A 10,479-nucleotide genomic window follows, 5' to 3' on the forward strand; every position below is an offset into this window, starting at 1 on the left:
TATCTGTATTGATGTTACAGAGACAGGCAATCCATCACCCATTTATCTTCCCCTCTCCCATTGCCATCCCTCTCATTTAGATCTTGTTACTTCTTATTAAACGAATGCAATGTTGTCTTCACTGATCTCTTTACCTCAAGTTTTTTTCCTATTCCAATTTTATGCTTTGCTGCAGAATTAAATTTCCTGAAGTGCAACTCTGATGCTATCATTCCAGTGCTTGAAGTTTCTCATGCTATCCCCACAGTCCGTGGTGTTAATAATAAACCATCAGTCTGGCATTCTCCACCTTTCACATGATTCCAGCCTACTTTTCTCAGCTTCTCTTGCACTGCTGTGTTCCCTGGGATTCGATGTAGACTACTTGCTGTTCTGCTTTCCTGCCTCACTAGCTTTGCTTTAGAACATCCTTCAGTCTCGAATACACTCCCCCAGCCAGTACATGTTGCAATATTCATCTCATGGACCAAATCAAATCCTCCACTGTTTGTGAGGTCCTCCCTCAGCCTCCCCACTCCCATTATTGCATTCTCTCCTTCCTTTAAATCCCCAGTGCTCTATCCATATACACAGCACTATATGTCTACTGTTTGTATTGCATTTGTAAAATTATGCCTTTATTTGTGCAGTGTGTATATTATTCTGATGCATTGGAAGTAAGAGCTGTGTACTTTTCAACTTTGTATTTTTTATATCTTTTAGCATAGAATTCCTCACATTGTAGGTGATGAATATCTACCAGTTCTACTAGCTAGTAATGTTTTTTCACTGCCAATTTTATTTATAAATTGAAAAAGTCCCAATGTTATGTAATTTTGTTTAGTATGTTCTCAATTCATGGAACCACTAATATTTTTGTCTTGTATATGTTCAGCACATATAGGCCATAGTTATTCTTTTGTTTTATGCCTTAAGGCTCATGGGACATTAATACATACATCAATACAGCTTCTCCTTGTTGTAAGTGCAGAAAGGTGAGAAGACAAATGGCTCCCGGGACCTTACTGAATTAGCGAAGAAAAAGATGGGGCTGGAACCAAGTTCCTTTTGTTCTGAGCCCTACCGTTTGCCACCTGCAGCTGCTTCCCTAGTGTCTCATTCTTTCTTCCAAAGACTCAGTTCAATTTAAATACAATTACTGAAATCAGTATTTACTCACTATACACACAGATGTCAATTAAGACTGAACTTGGTTATTGTAACAAATTGAGGGAGGAATTGCAATTTAGCCTGTGTTGGTTGTCAAGTCTCAGTCTAAAACCCAGGCGTGTAGCCCAAATTATTCAGTGTCTGTCCTTATACCCTAAATTTGTTAAATAACTACCATCAGCTAATTTTCAGTAAGTGTTATTGCATGCAGGCCTGTTGTCTGTTGACGTGTCCCTGGGAAGACAGAGAGAGAGAGAGAGAGACAGAGAGAGAGAGACAGACAGAGAGAGAGAGAGAGAGGGAGAGATGCTGAGGTGTGATGCCTGGATGTTTCCTCTTAGTGTCCGAATTATTTGTTGTTGCTGCATTAGGCTTCAGGGAGAGCTGACATTTGCAAGTCAGCTCCATGGCCCATTGGTTGGATCCAGTTTCTTTTTCTATGAACTTGCCTCCAGCAAGTAAACCGTATGGCAAGGTGGGAAGATCCCTGGACTTAAACTTCAAAGGTAAGTTTTCATCTTTCTTCTAGCTCCATCACTAATTGTTTTGTGACCCTGGAAATTTGCTTAACCTACCAGAGGTTTGATTGCCTAATCTCTTTAAAAAGTTATTGTGAGAATCAAATAGGATAACATATGTGAAAGCACTTGATAAACCTCAGAACACTTTATAAGGGGAAGTGTTTTTAGAATCACTATTATTATTAGAAGACAGAAATAAAGCAAGGGCTTGAATTCAATTCTGTCTAAAAGCTTGAATAAAAAGTCGATTTCACTTACCTACTTGTTATTTTGGGAGGCATTTTATAAAGTCAAAGTAGCATAGCACTTGCTAGGTTATTCCAGAAACCTATTTACCACTGCCTTACATTTTTCAACTTTATTCATGAGATTTAGTCATTAAACCACAAGGAATGAAGAGTAACCACAATCTATAAAGATAACCAAATAGAAAAGTGTAGTTTATCATACTATCTGAACAGCAACAGCCAAAGGATCTTTCTAAACATCTTTCTGGATATTTGTTTTTGTTGTTCTAGACTAGAAAGATAGCATGGCTTCCTTTTATCACAATCTTTTCACAGGGGTTGACTCAGCTCATTGTTCTTTTGCTTTCTTAGAGAGAAAGATTTAATCTATAAGACAATAGCAACAAGTCCAAAAAAAGCCCAAACCACATCAAAACAAAACAAGTGCTTTCTATGTTTGTCATGGTTCTTGACTGAATATACCAAGGCTTTTTATAACAATTGTTGGAGTGATCCTTATTTCAGAAATCAAACAGCAAGAATTTCACTGTAACGTCGAAGTCCTTTTATCATTGTTTTACTAGCTGTCATCATTGTTGTTTAAGAGTTGGATACAGGAGGAAGAAATTGGAAGAAGCAGCTAATGAAAAATAGAGAGTAATAGTTCCAAAATTTTCTCCATTCTACCCATCCAATTTTCTTAAGTGTCCCGAGTAAGCAATGACAACCAAGCTGAACCAAACCCAAACAAAAAACTTTCTTGAAGCTTAAGTGATGAAAAGAATGGTCAGTTATTGAAGAGACTGAGAATCTAGACACTACTGTGGAACAAATCAGTCCATTATTAATTTGCTAAGTAGCAGGACCCTAACTATGTCTCAGGAGATCGTGTTATTGATTCATTATCTACTTAAGAATGTATCACTCCTGTTAAAAGCCTTAGGGAGCTAGTTCAATTACATCATGTATTAAAAATATTTGAATACAATTTCAGTAGTAACAACAAAACACGAAAGTGAAAACGGTTAGAACTAGTAGTTCGTACTGAATCATGGAGTCTAGAACAGTCAGTTTTAAAAGATAAGCCCAATACATTGGAATACCAATGAGGTGTTGTGTCATGGAAGACCTCCCAGATGGAGTTTGGCTTTTGTTGCCCAGGCTGGAGTGCAACGGTGTGATCTCGGCTCACTGCAATCTCTGCCTCCAGGGTTCAAGCGATTCTCATGCCTCAGCCTCTCGAATAGCTGGGATTACAGGTGCCCACCACCACTCTGGCTAATTTTTTGTATTTTTAGTAGAGACGGGGTTTCACCATGTTGGCCAGGCTGGTCTTGAACTCCTGACCTCAGGTGATCCACCTACCTGAGCCTCCCAAAGTGCTGGGATTACAGCCATGAGCCACCATGCCTGGCCCTCTTCTTGGTTTTCGTGCTCGTTATTCAAGCCTGGAACATATGTCAGACACTGCTGCAGGTACTTGGAGATAACTGGTAACTGCAGCAGAAGAAAGCTCTGCCTGTCCTGATGGAGCTCATATTCTACTGGGAAATACAGTCAATAATCAAATCTAAAGAACAAAAGTATGGGAAAATGGGTAGAAGTAAATGCTAATTAAAAAAAAAGTAGGGCAAATTGGAGAGCAGAAGCATCAGAGAGCAGTATGGCCAGGAAGGTCGTGATGAGAAGGCGACTTTCAAGCCACTGCCTGAAAAAGTGCAGGAGCTGGACAGGTGTCAGGAAGGGCCTTCCAGGCAGAGGAAATAGCCACCATCACTGAGCCTGTGCCTCACTGAATGGTGGGTCATGGAGGGTCCGAAAAGATCTGGGACGATGTTGAAGGATTTTGAATAGAGCCGTGAGATGAACTGGCTTTGCATTTTCACAGAATCGTTTGGGCTGCTGTGCTGAAAATGGACTGAGGGGACGGGGCAGAAGAGGGGAGGCTGATTAGACCAGTACCTCAGACTACCAGGACCTGAGCAAAGTTATAGGATCAGGATGAGGGCAGCGGAGGGGGAGAGATGCGTGCTGAATTCTGGACCTATTTTTAAGTTAAAACCAGCAGGCTTTGCTGATGGAAGAGATGTGCATGTAAAACATACAGAGAAATCTAGAATAGCAGAAAGGGTTTTAGCCTGAACAACTAGAAGGATGGATTTGCCATTCACTGAGATGGGAAAGTGTTTGCAGAGAACCATGAGGAGCTCTTGTCAGGCTTGAAATGCTGTTGCTGCTGTTGGCTCTAAGCTGAATGCCCTCTCAGGGATCTGCCCTGCCAAGGCTATCCACACCCCCTCCATGAGTACAGCCTGTATCTAATCCAATGGCCACTCGAGGTGGGGATAGGAAGTCTCACCCCCTTGCCTTAATAAGGGACAGTTGAAAGGCTTCCCTCTCAGGGGGATGGGCTGAGGCCTCTGTAGCAAGAACGTTGCCATTTAGCTCCTCTGGTCCTGTCCTGCCTCCTCCACCCTCACTGTGTTGTTTCTGAGAGCACACCTCAGTAAATTTTCTGCACCCAAATCGCTGTCTCTTCCTCAGGGGATCCACCTTAAGACACCTTCTGTGGGCTCCCAAAATAGGAATGACACCAGCTCCTGATAGATTCCTGTCTTTCTTCTCGGTGTAGCCAATACCACCCAAATTCCATTCAGCATCTGCCTTGCAGATAACTGTGATGATGATCTCCCCAACTATATCATACTAGGTCCCCAGGGTGCTGTACTTTTTCTACAGCTTGCTCATAAAAGGTAGTGCATGAACATTCGTTATGTGGTTCACAGATAATGATGGTACCTCTGAATAGAAACTAAAAACAAGTAATTAAGGATGAAAAGCAACACTTTTAAATTGAAATCGGATATGTTGTTCTACTTTTGTGATTCACATACATCCAGCAAAATGATAATACCCTACAGCTACACTTTCTTGAAAGTTGGAGTGCTGTCAGTCTATTAGAGTGATGACCAGTTTGCAATTAATTTGTTTTCTCCTCCAGCCTCTAAATCTATGTGTGGATCTGCATTCTATCCAAAATTTGAAAACAGAAAAATCTAAGAAACTATATGCAACTGTTTTTGTCTACCTTGTGCAAGAGAACATCAGATTTGACTGTACCCTTTTGAATAGACTGTTGTGTGAACCGAACTAACCAATTTATGAAATGCTTGGCCATTTAGATAGCATGTAAAGAAAAGAAAAGAAAAACTTCTCTCCTAAACCAGGGCTGGGTGCAGAATGGGCTGCAAGGCATCATCTACTCCATTCCTAAACTGCCTGCTTGGGAAAATCCACATGCCTTCTAAAAGCTGTATTTAGGGAAGAGAGAAACTAGAGTTCACTTGTGGGAGTTCTTCACTTAAGCCTCACTAGTACGCACAAGGACAATGGTTCTCAGCCTTCGCTGCATTGAATCACCTGGGGAGCTTTAACACCTCTGATGCCTGGCTCCCACCTTCAGAGATACTGATATAATTGGTCTGGGTGTGGCCTGGGCAATGGGATATGTAACCCCGCCCCAGGTGACTCTAATATTCAGAGCAGGTTTGAATATTATTTTATTTTCTAATTTTCAAACAAAACTTCATTAGAAAATTGTTTTAAGGACAGAGTGATTATAGGGTTAAATGCATAGATTATGCAGTCATAGAAACTAGATGGTTGTCTTGTGAGTTAAAAACTGTAGACTTGGGCATATGGCTTAAATTCATAGAGAATGGCTGCTGTATCAGGTAAAATACATTTCTGGCTACCATCAGATTGGAAGCTCTTGGCTAGATACAATATAGCTAAACACTATTGATGGAAATGAGCTGACTGATGGGCCCTGGCCACTGTCCCCTGCCATCGTCCTCTTCTTGTCACCCCCCTTGCTTGTGATCCTCCAAACAGGCTGGCCTTCTGCAGTGAGTCAAGCTCTTCCTGCAGCCCAGAACAATCCACCTCTGATCACCTTAGCATATTGATGTCGACCGACTTTCTATCAGCAAAACTGATCTCAGCCAAGTAATATCCGGCCAGATCCTTGAGCACCCTGCAGTCACTATTATTCCAGCGAATGAGACTGTGAAGCTATGGTTCACACAGAGTATGGAATTGGTAAGGTAAGATTACATGGTGAGCATGTAATTTAGACTCATGGCCTAAATATGTTTGCAAAGATCCTAAAACTTCCTATGCTAATCCAGACGTTTCTTCTATAACATTGCTGAAATAAAATGAACAACCAGCCTTGATGTTTCCCAAGTTAGAGGCCTCAGAGCTTTCTCTTTTCCATACTCTGTAGCTTCATTACCTATGGACTTTTCTCATTGCTCCATTTTCTAGCCCTTTAATCACGTCCAGTGCCTCCCTTTAGAGAGTTCTCCTAGTTCTAAGCATTCATTTAACTTTCAGGGCTCCAGACCAGGTCTTTAATTACAAACTTAAAAATTATGGCAGGAGTGGAAAAATATGACCTCATATTGCTTAGTGCTATACTTACTCCTAAAGACAAAATCATATTGCTTCTACTGCAGTAGCTTCAACTCTGCCATTCCTCTGGGTCACCAGGTTACCATTGTTTTGATCAGTGTGATGATTATCAATAATAATGATGGCATCCATATACTATAAGGCTACTTTACGCCAGGCACCGCAGTAGAAGACTGTCAAGAGTTATGTTGTTTAATTCGTATAACTCTATGAATTGAAGCCTTATGCCCAAGTCTACAGTTTTTAACTTGGAAGACGATGATCTAGTTCCTATGACTGCATAATCTATGTATTTTTCACCCTGTAATCACCCTGTCCTAAAACAATTTTCTAATGAGGTTTTAATTGTTTGAAAATTAGAAAATAAAAATAATGTAGACCAGGAATTCTTCTGTAACAGTGGCTTTGAAGGAGTTTAATGGTTTGCAAATACAAAAGGAGACATGGGTTTCCTGTAGCAATATCATTAACATACATTCAGATTTTTTTTTTTCTCTATCCAAAGACTCAGCACCCAGCCCACAACAGGAGCTCAATAAATGCTTGCTGAATGTGGGGTGAGGTCTAAGGATCTGTATCTTTTCCTACATTACATGAAGATAACTTTGTTATTATGTATTTAGCTTCTGACATAATCATTACTTTTTACAGCCATGGTTTTTCTGATGGATTAATATATTCTTTTTTCCAGTCTCTGCCAATGTCTAGGCTTGACCCTCCCCTGTCCAAGTGAGGTGCCCTTGCCCTCCCTGCCTTATATGAACCTAACAGGGTAATCAGACATTCTGAAGGATAAAACTCTCTCTTGATTTCTGATCTGAATAATCTCAGATAAAATCATGACTTTGAAAAAGCAGTACCTATAGTCTAACATCACTTCGTCAAGCTGTCTTTAAGATTTCTTTTCTTTCCTCTGTGTGATCACAGACTATTGTTAGTGATGTAAGATGTACTCTGCCTGTTTTGACAGGACTAAATGTTCTGAACAAGAAACAAAAACAGATGTGTATAGCTATCCTGCACACCTAGGTCTCTGTCCTGGAGGCAGTCCAATACCGCGTTACTTTCTGATGGCACAGAAATTAAAGGCCTGGTCTGGAGCTTTGTGAGTTAAATGAATGTGTAGAAAATGTGGCATCTACTTTGAGATGGCTGGAGGAAAAATTATTATTCCTTTATAATCGATAGAAGGCAGAGGAAGAGATACACAGCACTCTTGTGCTCTTTCCAGCATCCTTGTTAGACTTTTCATTAAAGATGGCTTGGAAAATTGCATGGATTACTCTAGGCACAACAGTGAATCTTAGCATTTTAACAGGAAAAATAATGTATATGTGGTCAGCTGCATCTTAAGTGGTCCCCAGTGATCTCTACTTCCTGGTCTTTATGCACCTGTGAAGTGTCCTTTCCTTGGTTGTGGGCTGGACTTAAATAGAATATGGTACATCTGAGATTATATATATATTATATATAATCTCAACATAGAGATCTCTATAGGTAATCTACATAGATTATATATCTCACATATATTATATACTATATATGTAATATATATCATTTATAATCTATTACATATGAAACAAACTGTGGCTTCCATCTTATTGGATGCTCTCTCTTAGGCCACTCATCATTTCTTCTGCTGGTCTATAAAACTTCTGGAGAACAGAAACTCAATGCTATTACTTTTTGAATTCCTATAGGTCCCAGGAATGAGCCTTGCAAGAAGCAAATGCTGACTAAATATCCAATTAGTAAATATGTGAATAAACGTTGCCTTTAAAGACCAAGGAACAGTTAGGCAACTTGATGTTAGACAAGGCCTCTATTTAATATTCTAATTATTTCCCTTGATTATTCACACATTTTTAACATATTAATAACTGACTTCCAAATATAATCTCTGCTTGAGGTTTCTCTTTCTTACTGTAGAAGATACAGTTAAACCTTGAGTAAATGACATGGCTTCATTATTTCTTTATGATTAAGGAACTTTATAACATGTGATCTTATATTAATGCAAATCTCTATATTTTGATTATCAAAAGAATACAGTTTATGTAAAAATGGGTACATATCATTTGAAAGTCTAGAGAAAATGAGATTGTCTTCATTGGCAATTAACAGACTGTTAACTAATAAGTAGCAAAGCAATGTTTTACTTGAAGTTATACTTTTACACTCTTGTTCCTTACTACTTTGTTATGGTTATCTTTTCACATAAAACATAACTGCTAAGGAAGGAGGAGAAAGTGGTGAGACTGATTGGATTAAGTGGGACCTGTGAGCCTGAGCTACATCAATATCGCTTGAGTGGCAAAATGCATCTCTCTGGTTATTATACACATCGAGAAAAAATCAGACCAAGCTTTAAAGAACTTAAACAGAACCAGAGATTTAAAAAACTTGTTTAATTATATTAAAGGACATTTAAAGGATGCTCTTTTGCTGCCATGAAAAAGGAAGTAATAATGGAAATAAACTTTAAGTAAATATTGTCATAGAAAAGATATTGCCAGGAGCAGTGGCTCATGCCTGTAATCTCAGCACTTTGGGAGGCCTAGGCGGGTGGATCGCTTGAGGTGTCAGGAGTTCGAGACCAGCCTGGCCAACCTGGTGAAACCCCGTCTCCACTAAAAACACAAAAATTAGCCAGGCATGGTGGCGCACACCTGTAATTCCAGCTACTCACAGGGCTGAAGCAGCAGGAGAATCGCTTGAGCCCAGGAGGTGGAGGTTGCAGTGAGCCAAGATCGCGCCACTGCACTCCAGCCTAGATGATAGAGTGAGACTCCATTTAAAAAAGAAAAAGAAAAGAAAAGTGAAGATATGTCTGTCGTAGGATCAGTAGAGCAACAAATTTCTTTGTCTTCATTTCTTCTCACAAAAAGGAGGAAATAATTAGTAAAACAATGTCATATGTGTATAATTGTGGACTAAATATTACTAACTGGACACAAGAAGGATGTCAATAAAACTACTCAGGGTAAATCTGGTTTCATTTGTCTTCCATCCCCACCCTTCAGAGCAGAACGTTGCTGTCAATGACATTGTTATCTGACTTAAACATGAGGATCGTTCTGCCGGCGACTTTAATTACTTTCTCATCAAAGCCACATTGGACAGCTTCAGAAATTTCTTCTTTGCCTCCTAGGACACCTTAAAGGACAAATGATTCTCCTCCCTCCGTTGTTCATCAGGAATGGCAGGAAATCATTTGGTGTCGTCAACTTTAGTGAGGCTCCTCGGGAATTGCACACGCATGGCGGGAACAGAAACGTGAGAGCAGCTCAGAGTGTTCTGCTGTCCTTAACACACTTGGTGCTGCCAGAGCTGAAATTCTCCTATTTGAATCAGGCTGACTAGCAAGAAGGTATTCAAGGACTTTTTGTTTCCATTGTTTTACATATCCTTTTGTGAATAAATTTTGGAGGGCTTCAAAATGTTTCTGTTTCATCGGAGTCAACATGGCCTAGTAAGACTGAAGGAAGGGGCAGTGTGCATCAAGCAAACCACAGCGCCAGGTGCAAATGTTGGGAATGAAGGAATACTGGACTGGGAGTCGGGACCCTGGATGTCAGCCTTGACTCTGCCATTGTCACTTCAAGGATTTTGGCTTTAAAAAAAATTCAAATAAGCAAAGCCATATTTTCCCCTTTATTTATTTAGAGCTATGAACTGGCATGATGGCTAATAGAATCACAGCTTTGTGGCTGAAAAGAGCTTTAGAAATCTCAGAGTTGTCCCCTCCCACTGCAGCTTTAGAGAGAGATGAGTTCGCATTTTCGCGGTGCATGGATGAGCACAGGGGCTTGGTAAAGGGTTGGTTCTGGGCTCAGTCCACAGACGAGCCAGCTCTCCCTCCTGTCTCCTTTCTTCTTCCCCTCAGTGACCAGTCCAGGGATCTCTCCAGGACCCTGTGGAAATCAGCGTCTACCCTGATGCCCCCTTCCTGCTGCCAGTCACAGATCTGAGAAATACTTCCATTCTGTGCTCTATGAAATTTTCAACTGCCATAAAGAGGTTAAAAAGTGGCATAATGTTTCCTTGAATAGTTTCCATACATGATTTTGGGTAGACTAAATGTGAATCTCCTCAGATAAGCATCT

General features: G+C 40.2%; 1 protein-coding gene across 3 annotated transcripts in view; it reads right to left on the minus strand.

The window, feature by feature from the left end:
* Positions 1-10,479, minus strand: part of XKR4 (XK related 4) — a 430,447-nt gene that overhangs the window by 107,872 nt on the left and 312,096 nt on the right. The gene's annotated exons all lie outside the window — the stretch shown is intronic.

This window comes from Symphalangus syndactylus, chromosome 7, assembly GCF_028878055.3.
Source record: "Symphalangus syndactylus isolate Jambi chromosome 7, NHGRI_mSymSyn1-v2.1_pri, whole genome shotgun sequence".
In the NCBI taxonomy this organism is placed as follows: Eukaryota; Metazoa; Chordata; class Mammalia; order Primates; family Hylobatidae; genus Symphalangus; species Symphalangus syndactylus.